The 14342-nt window shown below is 43.2% G+C and overlaps 1 pseudogene; it reads left to right on the plus strand.

Annotated features, from left to right (window-relative positions):
* The first annotated feature begins 8666 nt into the window (after positions 1-8666).
* On the plus strand, positions 8667-9405 carry LOC147718912 (egl nine homolog 1-like; annotated as a pseudogene).
* The last annotated feature ends 4937 nt before the right edge of the window (positions 9406-14342 follow it).

The following is a 14342-nucleotide window of genomic DNA, read 5'->3' on the forward strand; positions in this document are numbered from 1 at the left end:
CCCTGTACCCCACGTACAGAACTCCTTCTCTTCAGCACAGCTCCAACCCTCTTCGTATGTTATTGAAATTCACTATGTGTTGCTGATCCATCTATTCATTATCTACTTAAGTTCCACAACACTTTGCTGTACTGCCTGCGCAAGGTTACTCTGGGTGCTTTTCCCTTAAAAGCACTTAATGCGCATATATCTGTTTGGACGAGTAGGAAGTAAAGGGATCATATTTTGAAATGTTTTCTGGTATACCATAGTGAACTAACAAACACAGCGTAATCAAAAGTCATTTTTTCCTATCCAAATCCTAGAGATCTTCTGCTACATATATCATTAGTGAACCCCCAGCACTCAAAATCAGTAATTGAACAAATGATACAAATGTGACATGTGTATATCACTAGTATGGTTGAAACATGTGTACATCTTCTGAATGTCCTTTGGTACCTCACTTGCTTAGTGAGATTATTTTGTCATTCTACCACCCTCACTTTGAATAACTGTGTTCCCTCTCATGTATTTCCTTTTTTGTCCTGCTGACTGTGCCAAACTGGTGTGCTGTTGGAGAGACATATTACTCATATTATTACCTTGGGGTGCTACTAAGATTATAGCAAAGGCTTTTATGTATTACCCATGTGGAGGCATTCCAAATTGATAATCCTTTCTTTACATTACTGCTGACAACCATGCTGGATGCACTGAAGTAATCACTGCTGACAATCTTGGATGGGTCTAGTTACTATTACGTCAACAGTATTAGCAGCTCTGGATGATTTCCATTGAACATAAGTAGCTAGCTGCTTCTAGGGTCCCAGTGGTGATTCCTCATTCTACATCCTCTAGACAGTGCTGCAGCTGCTTATCTGGTTCCAGTGGTAATTCCTTATTCTTAGTCCTCTAGGCTGTGCTGCTAGCTGCTACTCTGGTCCTGTCAGTAGTTTCTCATTCAAAGTCTTTCAGACAGTGCTGCTACCTGTCATGTAGTCCCGTCATTCATTTTTCATTCTAAGTTGTCGAGACAGTGCTGCTAGCTGCTCCTCTTGGCCCGTCGGTAATTCCTCATACCTAAACCCTCTAGACAGTGCAGTGAGCTGCATCTCTGGTCTCATTGGTTATTCCTCAATCTAAGTCCTCTACACAGTTATGCAGCTTCTTCTCTGGTCCCGTCGGTAATTCCCACATTTTACGTCCTATAGGCAGTGCTGGAGGCTGCTTCTCTGGACCCAGTAGTAATTCCTCATCCCCAGTCCTCTGGGCAGTGCTGTTAGCTTCTTCTCTGGTCCCATCGGTAATTCTTCATTCTAAGTCCTCTAGGCAGTGCTGCAGCTGTGTCTCTGGTCTCATTGGTAATTCCTTAATCTAAATCCCCGACACAGTGCTGCAGCTGCTTCTCTGGTCCTGTCGGTAATGGTAATTCCCACAAGTCCTATATGCAGTGCTGCAGCTGTTTCTCTGTTCTCAGGGCTAATTGCTCATTCTTAGTCTTTTAGGCAGTGCTGCTAGCTGCTTCTCTGGTCCCATCTGTAATTTCTCATTTTAACTTGTCTACGCAGTGCTGCTAGCTGCTTTTCTGTGCTCATTAGTAACTTCCCATTATAATTCCTCAAGACCGTGCTGAACCTGCTTCTCCAGTCCTGTCAGTAATTCCCACACATAAGTCCTCTAGGCAGTACTGCAACTGTGTCTATGTTCTCAGCGGTAATTCCTCATTCTTAATCATCTGGGCACTGCTGTTAGCTGCTTCTCTGGTCCGGTGATTAATTCCTCATTCATAGCCCTTCAGACAGTGCTGCTAGCTGGTTTTAAAGACCTCTAGATAGTGTTGTTAGCTGCTTCTCTGGTCCCGTCGGTAATTCCGACATTTTAAGTCCTTTAGACAGTGCAGCAGCTGCTTCTCTGGTCCCAGTGGTAATTCCTCATCCATAGTTCTCTAGGCAGTGCTGTTAGCTTCTTCTCTGGTCCCATCAGTAATTCCTCATTCTAAGTCCTCTAGGCATTGCTGCAGCTGTATCTCTGGTCTCATTGGTAATTCCTCATTCTAAGTCCTCTACACAGTGCTGCAGCTGCTTTTCTGTTCCCAGTGGTAATTGCTCATTCTTAGTCTTTTAGGCAGTGCTGCTAGCTGCTTTTCTGGTCCCGTCAGTAACTTCTCATTTTAATTCCCCTACGCAGTGCTGATAGCTGCTTTTCTGATCTCATTAATAACTCCTCATTATAAGTCCTCAAGACAGTGCTGCACCTGCTTCTCCAGTCTCGTCAGTAATTCCCACAAATAAGTCCTTAAGGCAGTGCTGCAACTGTGTCTCTATTCATAGCGGTAATTCCTCATCCCTCGTCCTCTAGGCACTGCTGCTAGCTGCTTCTCTGGTCCCATGATTGCATCCTAATTCATAGCCCTTTAGACAGTGCTGCTAGCTGCTTTCTTAGTCCTCTAGACCGTGTTGTTAGCTGATTCTTTTGTCCTGTCAGTAATTCATCATTCGAATTCCCCTTGACAGTGCTGCTAGCTGCTTCTCTAGTCTCGTTACTAATTCCTTATTCTAAGTGCTTTAGGCAGTGATGCAGCTGCTTCTCTGGTCCCAGTGCCAATCCCTCATTCTGTGCCCTCTAAGCAGTGCAGCAGCTCTGTCTCCGTTCCCAGTGGGAATGACTCATTCTTAGTTCTCTGGGCAGTGCTGCTAGCTGCTTCTCTGGTCCAAGTGGTAATTCCACATTCTGTGCCCTCTAGGCAGTGCTGCAGCTGTGTCCCTTTTCTGAGTGGTAATTACTCATTCTTAGTTCTCTAGGCAGTACTGCTAGCTGCTTTTCTGGTCACAATGTTAATTACTCATTCGTAGTCCTGTAGACAGTGCTGCTAGCTGCTACTCTAGGTCCCATTGGTAATTCATTCTTCTACGTCTTCCGGACAGTGTTTTGTTTTCTAATCATGTACTGTATATTGTTTTTATTTTGTGGATGTTAAATCCTTTTTTTACTCTTGTTAAAAAAAAAAACTGTATAATTTTTTAGGAAATATCGTGAATTATTTACTGTGCTCAACTGACGAACTGTAATTGTTGTACATTGTGTTGCTGGCTGTTCTGTCAAACTTTAAGTGCTTATGTCCTAAACCCAGATTGGGGATGCTCTAACGCAAACCATATTGATTCTGTGTTTTTGTTACTGCTATTACCCTGTCCCTATTGTAATTTAGGGTACCTCCCTTTTTGCTACTATAACTCAACAACATAGAAATGCATGTTTGAACTTATTTATTGTGGCTTTTTTTTGTCCTCATATGCAACAATCCATTGAAAGGCTGTTTTTTTATCATGCGTTTAGGGTCTGGATTCGAAACATGTTCCTGCCCCTACTACACCTACATTCAACCTTTATTTTGAGGTGGTGAGGTTACCCCCACTCACCTCCTTTTGGATTAGAGTGTCTTAATCCTTGGACCATTTAATCATCTATTCCTGAGTAGGATTTGGATTGTGAAGTACAAGGGGTTCCCAAGTCCTCTGAGCCTATAACGCTGTATAACCTACCAAATCGCCTAGCCGCATTTAACCAAGATGCACAATAGGGACAAAAATGATCAAAATTAGCAACAGCTGCTCTAATAATTTCCTATTCCTCCAAATAAAGCCAGTATTAGCTAAAATCCCAAAAATGATCAGAGGTAGGTTCACCTCTAATTTCCTTTTAAAAACAGCTGTTAATACTTTACCCACATCTAGCCTATAAGCATATACTCCAGGACATTGCCAGAACATGTGTACTTCACCTCATTTTGCCCTCCTACTATGGACAGTTTCTATGTAGAGTGAATAAATGATTCTTCTTTAATGGGGCATATTTAACAAACAAGCAAAATACATTCATAGATACTTGCCAAAGGATTGTTACATCGGTGTTGGGTAGGACATTTTTCCACTTTTCCTCCAGTGGCGTATTATGAGAATCTTCCTCCTGAATCAGCATCCAATGCCATTTTGCCGTCTCTTTTGTTGGAGGAAGGTTACCACATAGCGCTGTCTCCCACTTGTTCGAAACTCCTATGGATGCTTGACTTTGGGCCCAGTTTGTTAATTTCAGATATTTAAATCTAGACAGCTGATTATTGGTTTTCTTTGATAGGTGATCCCAAGTAATTTTGTTCTGCTCGTCCCTTAGTTGGCCCCATTTCTATATTGCAGCGCCCATGAGTGGTGTGATTAGTGAGGCTTGTGAGCATACAGGGGTACCAGGTGATTTTCAAATTGGGGCTAGTTGATTATAATAAGATAAATTCAATAATCTCAGGGCCTGACTTCAAAGCTTACATGCCCCGCTGAACACCTTCAGGTGGACCTTTTAGAAAAATTTAGGGTGCCCGAATTTGAACAAAAAGTGACTGCCTTGGTCAGTTAGGTCTTTCATCAGTGCTCCATAACCTGGCCGGATTGAATGGCAATTTTTGATTAGCAATGAGCTAATATTTTTTTTTAACTGGAAGGCCCAACAAAATAGTTGAAAGTCTGGTAGAGCAAGTCCACCTTCTATCTTTTTTGTGTAGATTTTCCAATGTGATTCTAGGATTTTTGCTGGCCTAGATGAAACATGTCAAATCACCTTGTAGTCTCTTGAACCACTTTGGGGCCATATGTATCAAGATACCAATTAGCGATTCTGTAATAGCGATTTTTAAGAAATCGCTATTTCAGAATCGCTAATTGGTATGTATAAAGAAAATCGCAAATTTTTTTGCGATTTCTTGATATTCCTTAATTGCGAATATGCAAATTATGAATTCGCAATTAAGGAATACTTGCCCATTCATTTCTATGGGCCTCCTGGCCCGTAGGAAGGAATGGGAATTTATTCTCAATTTGCGATTCGCAATTTGCTAATCGCAAATTGAGAATAATTTCAGGGTGCAGGGGTGTCCAAAGGACACCCTGTTGCACCCCTAAAATAAGTATGGGTGCGCATGTGGTGCACATACATGCCCTAAGGGCATGTATGTGCGTCACATGGCACTTTGGAAAACGCAAAAATGGGCATTTTTCAAGAAAATCGCAAATTACTACCAACTTGAAGTTGGTGGTAATTTGCGATTCCTTAGGGACAGTTAGCAATTTTTTTAGCTTCATACATTACATTTAAGGAATCGCAAAATTTGCGATTCCTTAAATGCAATTGCAAAATAAGGAATCGCAAATTTTGCGATTCCTTATTTTGCACCGGATTTTCATTCATACATCCCATTTAGCAAATTCGCATTCGCAAAGGCCGAAATTCTGCGAATTTCGGCCTTTGCGAATGTGAATTTGAATGATACATATGGCCCTCTATCTTAAAATGCAATGGTAGGGCGTTAAAAATAAAGGTGAACTTTGGGAGGATCATCATCTTCATCAAGTTAACCCTGCCAATAATCGATGAAGGTAAGGAGGACCACACTTGCAAAAGCCTTTTGGTTTCTTTCAAAAACCTCAAGAAATTTATCTGGCCCATTTCTTCCAGACCTTTGACCACCTGGACTCCTAAATATCTTATCTCCCTTATCAACTTTAGTTCCAGGGTGGCACCAACTTGTACATTCCAAGCCAGTATCTCAGTTTTTACTTCATTGGCTTGGCATCTTGCTACCTTGCCGAAATCATTTAATATGTGTGCTTAAAAAGGTAGAAGCTGCTGTGGCAGTGTAATGCCAAAGAATCATATTTACCATGAAGGTAAAATTAGGGCAGCTAATCAGGGCATGTGAGGGGTCCCTTCCGGTATACCAATCTGCAAGGAAGGAGATGGCATATTAGTGAAGGACCGTGGATCGTGGAGCGGGTCGCCCGTGGTCAAAGGATGCCCAACCCTACTTGGTTCCGTGAGGATTCCCGCTGTGTAACCTACTGCGGTCTCCCGATGTCCTGGCTGGTATGGGACGCCACTGGAGAGCCCTGTTAAATACATCCTATCGGGAGCCCAGTCGGAAGGTAACATCATTGTAAATATGATTCTTTGGTATTACGCTGCCACAGCCGCTTCTACCTTTTTAAAAGTGTATTCAATTCTTTAACGGGCTGAAACATGTAGACTACATCACCTAGACAACTACAGATCATTACTTCTTGTTAGTTGCATCACATATCCTTTTATCCATATCCTAAGCCGCCACTAATAAAATTATTTGGCAGGGATTCTCATAGGTATTTTTAACACTCACATCATACATTCACACCACACTCGCTCTGCTATAATCAGGCATCGTAGCACAACCGGGCGGCATTAGGCCACACGGTTGGGACCCCAATGATGAAGCATGACACCTACAAGGTTGGTGTGTGAGGGGTCTTTTAAATACACCTAATGGGTCCTTGGACTTACCACACTTAGTGATTGATGGATTCACACTATAGCAGGGTCCGTCCACATTGTTTTTGTAATTTAGGTTACAAACACATCCTGAGGATACTAAGTTGGAATATAAATGTGTTGTGAGTAGACGACAGGAGACGGCGAATTGTCCAATTTTTTAGACAATGGAAGGGCGACATAATACGGTTGCTAGAAGGGCACCTGCAACAAACAGAATGGGAGTCTATACTTAAGGGACAGAAGTGGATTCAACAGTATGCATGCACCACTCAGAACTGTAGCATTAAAGGGTTAGCAATCTTGATTAAGAACTCGGCTTATGCAAAAATAGTTAAAGAAGTTTCAGACCCCAAAGGAAGATGGGTAAATGCTATAGTCAGGACTCATGGCATACCTTACTCCATTAAAAGTTACTATGGTCCAAATATCAATGACCCATCACCACTACACAACTTATTTCAACAAACATTGAATGATGATAACCTCATTATAATGGCAGGGGACTTCATGACTCGGCTTGATCCGGAACTGGATAAATCTACCCTCAGGCTGACAGTTAAAGATGCAAGCTTCTATACATGACATTATGCAGAGCCAGGGGCTCTGCATAAGTATACTGGCTAAACAACTAGATAAAGTGTTAGGAGACTTAATCGGGATCTCACAGAAAGGGCTTATGAAAGGCAGACAGCTAAATGATCGTACTCATGATTTGGTGTTCGCAATAGATTTGGCCACAAATAGAAATCTCCCATTAGCAGTTTTGACTGTTGATGCTGCCAAGGCATTTGATAGGGTCAGCTGGCCTTCCTGTATGCCCTTATAGGTCACAATGGGTTAAGGGGGTAAATTTAAGAGTGCAATAAAACAACATATACACATGCCCCTCAGCAAGGATCCTGATTAATGGTTCCCTCACCCAACAATTTAGGATATATAGAGGCACGCAGCAAGGCTGTCCTCTCTCCCCTCTTTTGTTTAATCAATACATCAATCTTATTCATTGTGTTGTCTCTATGTGAAAGTCAATGTAAAAGTCAGTTACTCCCATCTTCTCAACTAGATGTAGGCCTCAACATGCAACATTCATGTTGTCTGACTGTTGATCAACATGGGACCATAACTAAAAACAATAAATGAATCAACACAGCAAGCCAATGTGATGCAGTGTACTGCATGAAAGGGACAGGGCAGGATTTCATCACATCTACATCTTGATTGCCCATTCCTGTCCTCACACATTTAAACAGTACAGTGCAGCCCAGCTAGCAGTCTTGCTGCGTTTTACAACAGCAAAGTGCTTTTTTTGGTACTCAGTGATTGATGATACCCAAATCTCCCAAAATGCACCTCCTGAGGCAAACCTCTTATTGTAGTGTGCCTCACCAAAGGAGAAGTGTGCAGAATGACAGCACATTGTAGGAGCAAATATTGTCGCCGATATCATCACAGATCCTGAGTGACAGTTGTCATGGGCAAAGCCTTAGGCCCAGGTATAGACGTTGCAATGTCATATGAAAAAATACATATATCTATGGATCTAGAGCCACTAAACACTACACATGAGACACCTTTCCAGGGCAGATTGATGAAAATACCACAGCTGACTATAGTTGACAAAATACACATTTTCAATATGTTGCATTTCAAAGCAATGAGGCTCAAAGGCCTGTAACAGAATACTATAAACAGATGAACATGCAATGTGTGGCATCAACCAGAGAAGTAAGACAATGGAGATGTTTTGGCAACCATCACATAACCTCAAGAACGCAGAGTGTGAAAAGTCCATGACAATAGTTAAGCACAAATGTATGTGTACATACACATTTTATTGAATGTGCTGCAACGGGGATGTTGGGTATGAAATTACCTCTGCATGGCAACAGTATTGCCCCTCTGCCCTGAGTGTACTACTAAATATTTGTGTGGCTATCCAGCTCTGGTATATACTCAAAACGGGAACAGGGATTATACATGGGTGCCATAACATAAGCCTGTGTCAAGGATTGGAGTCAGTTTGGTCCAAGAGTAGCACACAAACACCTTCCCTCATACTAGATGCACGCTACAGTCTTTGCCAGATTCAAAACTTGGGGTGGGCGGTAAACTCAACTCACCGGTGTAGTTCGTGGAGTTTTGCCACTGTTCAGCAAAAACAGTTCCAACCACTGCATACCAGAGTTTACTGGCACCCACCCCTAGTCAGCAGACCCCTCATCCCCATGCAGAGGCCGTCGCAGCCCTGCTGCTGACACCGGCCTTTGGCGTAAATGTGAGAGGGCACAAATGAGCAACTGGGTCTGAATGTAGGTCAGCAAACACTCCCGTCAATGCTCCTTGTGGCCATGCAGGGCTTATCCCACTGGGCTCTACCGGTGGGCCTCCTGAGTTCTGGTGTGATCTTGGGAAGGGTGAGTGAGCGGCAGTACTGTGAGCTGTGCAATAATCTTGAACAGCTGCTGCGCTGTAACCACTGTCAGGGCTCTACTGCAGCAAAGAACACAAGCAACAAGACTGGTAAAAGCACAAGCTGGTGTGAAAAGGGGGTGAGAATCTTGGTGGTTACTGCTGCCACTCCCACCTCTAGCACTGGCGGTTTAGCCACCCCCATTAACGAGGGCTCTATCACAGGGATCTTGTCCACTCCTACCACTGCGCCCTCCTCCAGCACTTATGGCACTCTTACCACTCCGGATGGCACCTCCCAGCAGCCCCTGAGCCACAGCTACCATCTTCCAAGGACTACACTGAGCTCTCAGGAAAGTTCAAAACTGCAGTCATTGGTGGCAGCCCTGGCGCAGAGCACAGAATGGGCAGAGCCAGGTCCATCCGCCATCGCCGTGACTGGCTTGATATTACCTCCTGCCATACATGAAGATACACAGCATCTGTTTGTTTAACGACTTACTGGGCCCAGTGGTGTTAGAGGGCATTGCGCAGAAGGTGTGCACGCTGTGGGGGATGGGCCGCTTCACGGACAGACAGCTAGTACAACAGAAGAGCGGCTCATCACACAACATCCGTGGAGACCAGATCACCTGGGTGGAGAGCAGCAAGCCAGCACTGTAACTAGAAACTTGGCAACTTCAGGATCAATTGAAGAACCAAAAGTGAGAGCCACCTCTGTGTCCCCCCTCCTCTTCTTGGGTCTGAAATCACTCACTTTTCTCTGTGTCTTCCAATCACCTGCCTTGTATGGCTGGGCACTGATGACAAAGTATTGTGTGAGCCATTCTTCCCTGAAAGATTTCTACACCCTGTGTCGACCCACTCATACAGATCTTTTTCACACCCCCAGTCTGGACTTTAGTTTATTTGGATCCCTGTATCTGTGTCACTACCCTTTTTATATCTCTTGTAACCGTCTCTGTGAACACCAGTTGAGGGGTGGGTGGAACTCCGCAGAATTTTACTGAGTTATTATGCAACTCCATGGAAAAACGCGGAGTAAACCTCCATGAGTTCAGCCCACCTCTAATCAAGATAGAGCTAAAAAGGGGGTGGGAGCATGTTGTGTAGTAAACAGTAGTAGTGTGAATTACCAATCAACGCTGGTTCACTGCAGTGAGGCTTACTGGCTCATTCACCTCTACAAAAGGTCTGTTGCTGTGTGTTACATTCATTCCTGATTTTTTTGAAATTATTATGAAATGCATGCATGATAAAACCAGGTACAGAATGCATGTGCCTGTGTAAGACATACACAACACATAGTTTCAAATATAGAGCACCGTGCACATGGTTAATGTGTGTGTGCAGATAGTGTGTGTTCTCTGCAACACCAGGGCGCAAGTGTGATTGTGTTACATGCACAAATGTATTTGTGTATGAAGTGGCGCATTCCTGCAAAACAACAAATCTAAAGAGACATATTCCTCCATGTATATATGCTGCAGAATAAAAAGCAGTGATTTGTGATGCCTTGCATTACTTGAGATTCATGAAACCACTCAGGGCTATGTAAGGTGGCCTTGGGTGGCATCACAAATATCATAATAAAGTTGTGTTGAGCATGTACAATGTTGCATTGTGCCAGCGCGCACACAACTCTCGTCAAACATATACCCCTGAGTGCTGAAGTCACTGTGCCACTTCACGACATGGAGGACTTTGGCTCCCTTTGTGCGTTAACCCATTGATGCCTGGTCAAAACATGAGAAATAATGGAATTACAACAGATGGAGTATGACAGAACAGCAAGCCTGCAAACTGGGTGGGGCACAAACTACAGTATGAGGGAGCCAGCCCTTCTCTGTTTCCTAAGTTGTGTTGCTTCCGTGTCACATCACAAGAAAGGGTTCCTGACACATTGCAGAAAGAGAGAGAGATTGGGCTGAATAGGTAATCAGATGGAGTGGTTCGTAGGCCATAAGATAATTCTTCACATGCACATATGATTATGGGGGACATCCAGGTGAGTGCCCTAGTAATGCCTGTACAAATGAATATGTGACCATACAGCTCTGGATTCCAGCTTTGCTGTGCTGCCATGGTCCCTGATAATCTACTAAACGGGCGATAAGGACTGCACATGCATTCCTTTAACCCAAGCTGTATCATGGACATTCTATGGGGCATCCTGTCATGAAGTCACAGACACATTGACGATTTCCAACTACTCAGCTTCACCACCTGGACACTGCCTTCTTTCACACAGACCTGCCAAGAGGTGCCACCCCACTCCAGGACCAATGGAAGTGGCCTTAATGTATGCGAGTCAGTTTACCTTAGGCCCCTGCAGTAGATCCTATCCATCGGCTCGATATGTGGGTCAGAACCTGGCATCTCACAATTTGCGTGGGTGGAAGCCATGCATTGCCGCCATTGCATGGAACTGTCTGTAATGCGCAGTATATCTATCACATAATCTACATTTGGATAGCAATGTGTCACAAATATTGATGCAAATGTCAGAAACATGCTGGACACACCCAGGAAATGACGCAATGCGTGTGTAAGGCAAAATACTAGGCAATGTTAAAGTTAGTTTCACTTTCTCTTGTGGTCATTTAGCCTGTGCTGGGAGTTTACAAGAGTGGCTGGTAATTTGGTGCAACTGTTTGGTCTTATTAGTGTCTGATCTGTCTTGTATGATTTATATTTCTTTTGTCTTTTTTGTATAATATTGCATCAAATTTTGTGTTTGTATTGTTGGGTGCATGTCTACTTGGGGTTTTATAAATCTGGGGTAGTTTTACGTTTTAGGTGTATTTGTTTGGGGTGTTTAATGTCAGGGAGAAATAGGCACATTTCTGGAAGGGGTAGGGGCAAGAATTCTTTGGAGAGAGAGGTTGGGGCCTCCAATGGCTCTTTGTCCACTATCTGCCCTTGATGCTGGTCTCTGGGAGTAGGGTAAGCAAGAGTTATCCACCCAAGGATCGGAAGGACAAGTTGAAGTGTGTTCATTTGCATTTTGACAAGTATTTTGGAGTGCATTGTACCGTCGCACAAATAAAACACCTTTGGGCTGATGTAGTTTCACAGGGGGACGATATGGTGGACCTGCTGGATATTGGAGGCGGCGTAGTTATGTATGCCCCTCCAGCATGTAGTAATGTACTTATAGCAGTCCTGCAAAAAACTAAACATGAAAGGGGAATATTTTGAAATGTTGTAGTTTAACTTTGCATCATGCAAGTGGCATCATATGCATTGCAATGAGTCATATGAAAATATTAAAGCAACATAAGGGCAAATCGTGTGCCTCCGAATGCCTACATGCAGCCAGCATAAAGCAACGCAGAGCTAATAGCTGCATTGCCATTCCCTGACCCAAGGGGCTGTTCAATAGGTTTTCGGGAGTTGTATATGTTGAACACACATGGGATCGTAAGCATTCCCTGATTTAACATACATGATTGACCAGGGAATGCTCCAAAACATGCCAGTGCTCAATAGTTGAAGCCTTAACAGGAAATAAATGTGCAATCTCCAATCATGTTAGATGTTCCATGTGTGCTGCATTGTGCAGCTTACGTACACAGTTCAATATGCCTCAGACAAATGTAAATGTGCAGGAATATGGGCTATACACGACAAAACACAACAAACATACTTACAAGGCATGCACCCTAGCACCATGTTAAAAGGTAGCATGCATTGCCGCTAGTCAACACTATGAGCACAAGCGCCATCATAATTCTGATATGTCCCTTACATTATCCCAGACGGTGTATACCTCTCCTTTCCCATCACAGCACTGGTGTGGTCTTCATAGGGCCATCTTCCTGTTCGGAACAGCTCAGCTCCTCTGGACTCTTGACTGATGGCCCGCAGAGCTGGCGGCAGCTCCTCCACCATGTCACACCGTACAAAATCTGGGTGTTAAACTAGACCATGAGCTTTCCATGAAGAATCAAATCCTTGCAATTTGTTCTTCTTGTTTTGCAACAATGAGACTTCTGAGGAGGGTCTTTCTTTGGCTACTATCTTCTTCCAGGAAAACTATGGTCCAGGCCTTGGTTATAAGCTGCCTGGATTACAGTAATGCACTGTTTATGGTAGTTAATGGCATCTTATAGTCTAAGCTCTTGGTGATGTAAAACACTGCTGGTTGCCTGGTCTGTAATTTTCTAGCAGGCTCCACATCAGCCCTTATTCTGGGAGATCTTCATTGGGTTCCTGTCCAAAAGCATCTCTTGTTCAAGACTTACCGTCTCACCGACAAGTCCTTGATGCGCAATGCCCCTTTTTACCTAAATAGATATTTTTTAATTAATCATACGTGACTTCAGTGCTTTGTTCTAAAGCCCGTGTATTTTTATTTTACTTCTTTTTGTACTTTTTTAAAACTAGATTGGGCCATTATTCTCATGACATATTTTTCAAAGAAATATTAAACATTCAAAACAGTAACCAGTAACGTAACACCAAAAAATGCAAAACAAAATTCACAATACAATACATAGCACAGTAGATAAACAATACGAGTACAGTCCTTGATTTACAAATACCCCTGGCGGACACTCAAAGATAATCACAAAGGCTCCTGTCTCTTGTCCTGCCTGTGTGTAATGCTCAGGGAATAATTGTTTCAAAAGGTGTTGTCTTTATGGGGACAAAGAGATGTATGTATTCCCCCATGGCACATCCATCTGTTTATCCCATGAGCACAAGCCAACGCGTTTCGAACCCTGTCCTGCTTGGGGGCTCTCCTCAGGTCTTGGACTTGGTGGTCTTGATAAACTAAAAAATGTAAACCAAAGAATGCGTCTTCTAGTATTGCGTCCCTATACTCCACACACACCTAGCCACCCTCTGTATATTAAAAAATAGGAACTACTTCGTTTCAGCTTCTGGTGGGCTGTTTTCTTGTGACACCGTTTCTCTCCAGTTATCACTGTTGTGTTAAAATGAGAGATAATTATACTCTAGACCAGAGCACATTCAGCCAGTTATCATTGATAGTTTAAAGGGGCATATGAACTGTACCTTAATCCTTCTTTGTATGTCCATGCCAGAATTTTTTGAGGCACTCTAACTTCTGTAGGATCTGTCCTCGTTGCTAAAAACCAAGAGATTGCACTTTTTTTGTTAAAAGCTTCCAGATTGGAAAGTTGCTGCGCTATCTTTATGGCAAGCCAAACGCTCTCTGAGTGTTTTTTTATGTGCTAGGAGTCAAGTGAATGTGACCACGGGTCTGTTTTTACAGATACGATGTGCTTATCTGTTCCCTTTCAGTTGCTTGTGAAACTATATCGGTGCATGTTTTGAAGCCTCTGTAACTGCTTGGTTAAAAATAATGGCATGCCTACGTAGACTGAATCAGCATAGTCTAAATGTGACATGACCATGGCTATCATGACTCGTAATAATGCTGCTTGAGTAAGTAGTCGCCTAATCTTCCTAATCTTTTGAAACTGGAAGAAGCAGGAGGGGATCACTGCTCCAAATTTCGATCGTATTGACAGGTTGTCATTATTGTGACACCAAGGATTTTTACACATGAGGAAGGGGTGGGGGAGGGTCCTAATTCCATCGGCCAATATTGTGGGCCCCAAAATGTG

The sequence above is a fragment of the Lissotriton vulgaris genome, chromosome 4_1, assembly GCF_964263255.1.
Source record: "Lissotriton vulgaris chromosome 4_1, aLisVul1.2, whole genome shotgun sequence".
Classification (NCBI taxonomy): Eukaryota; Metazoa; Chordata; class Amphibia; order Caudata; family Salamandridae; genus Lissotriton; species Lissotriton vulgaris.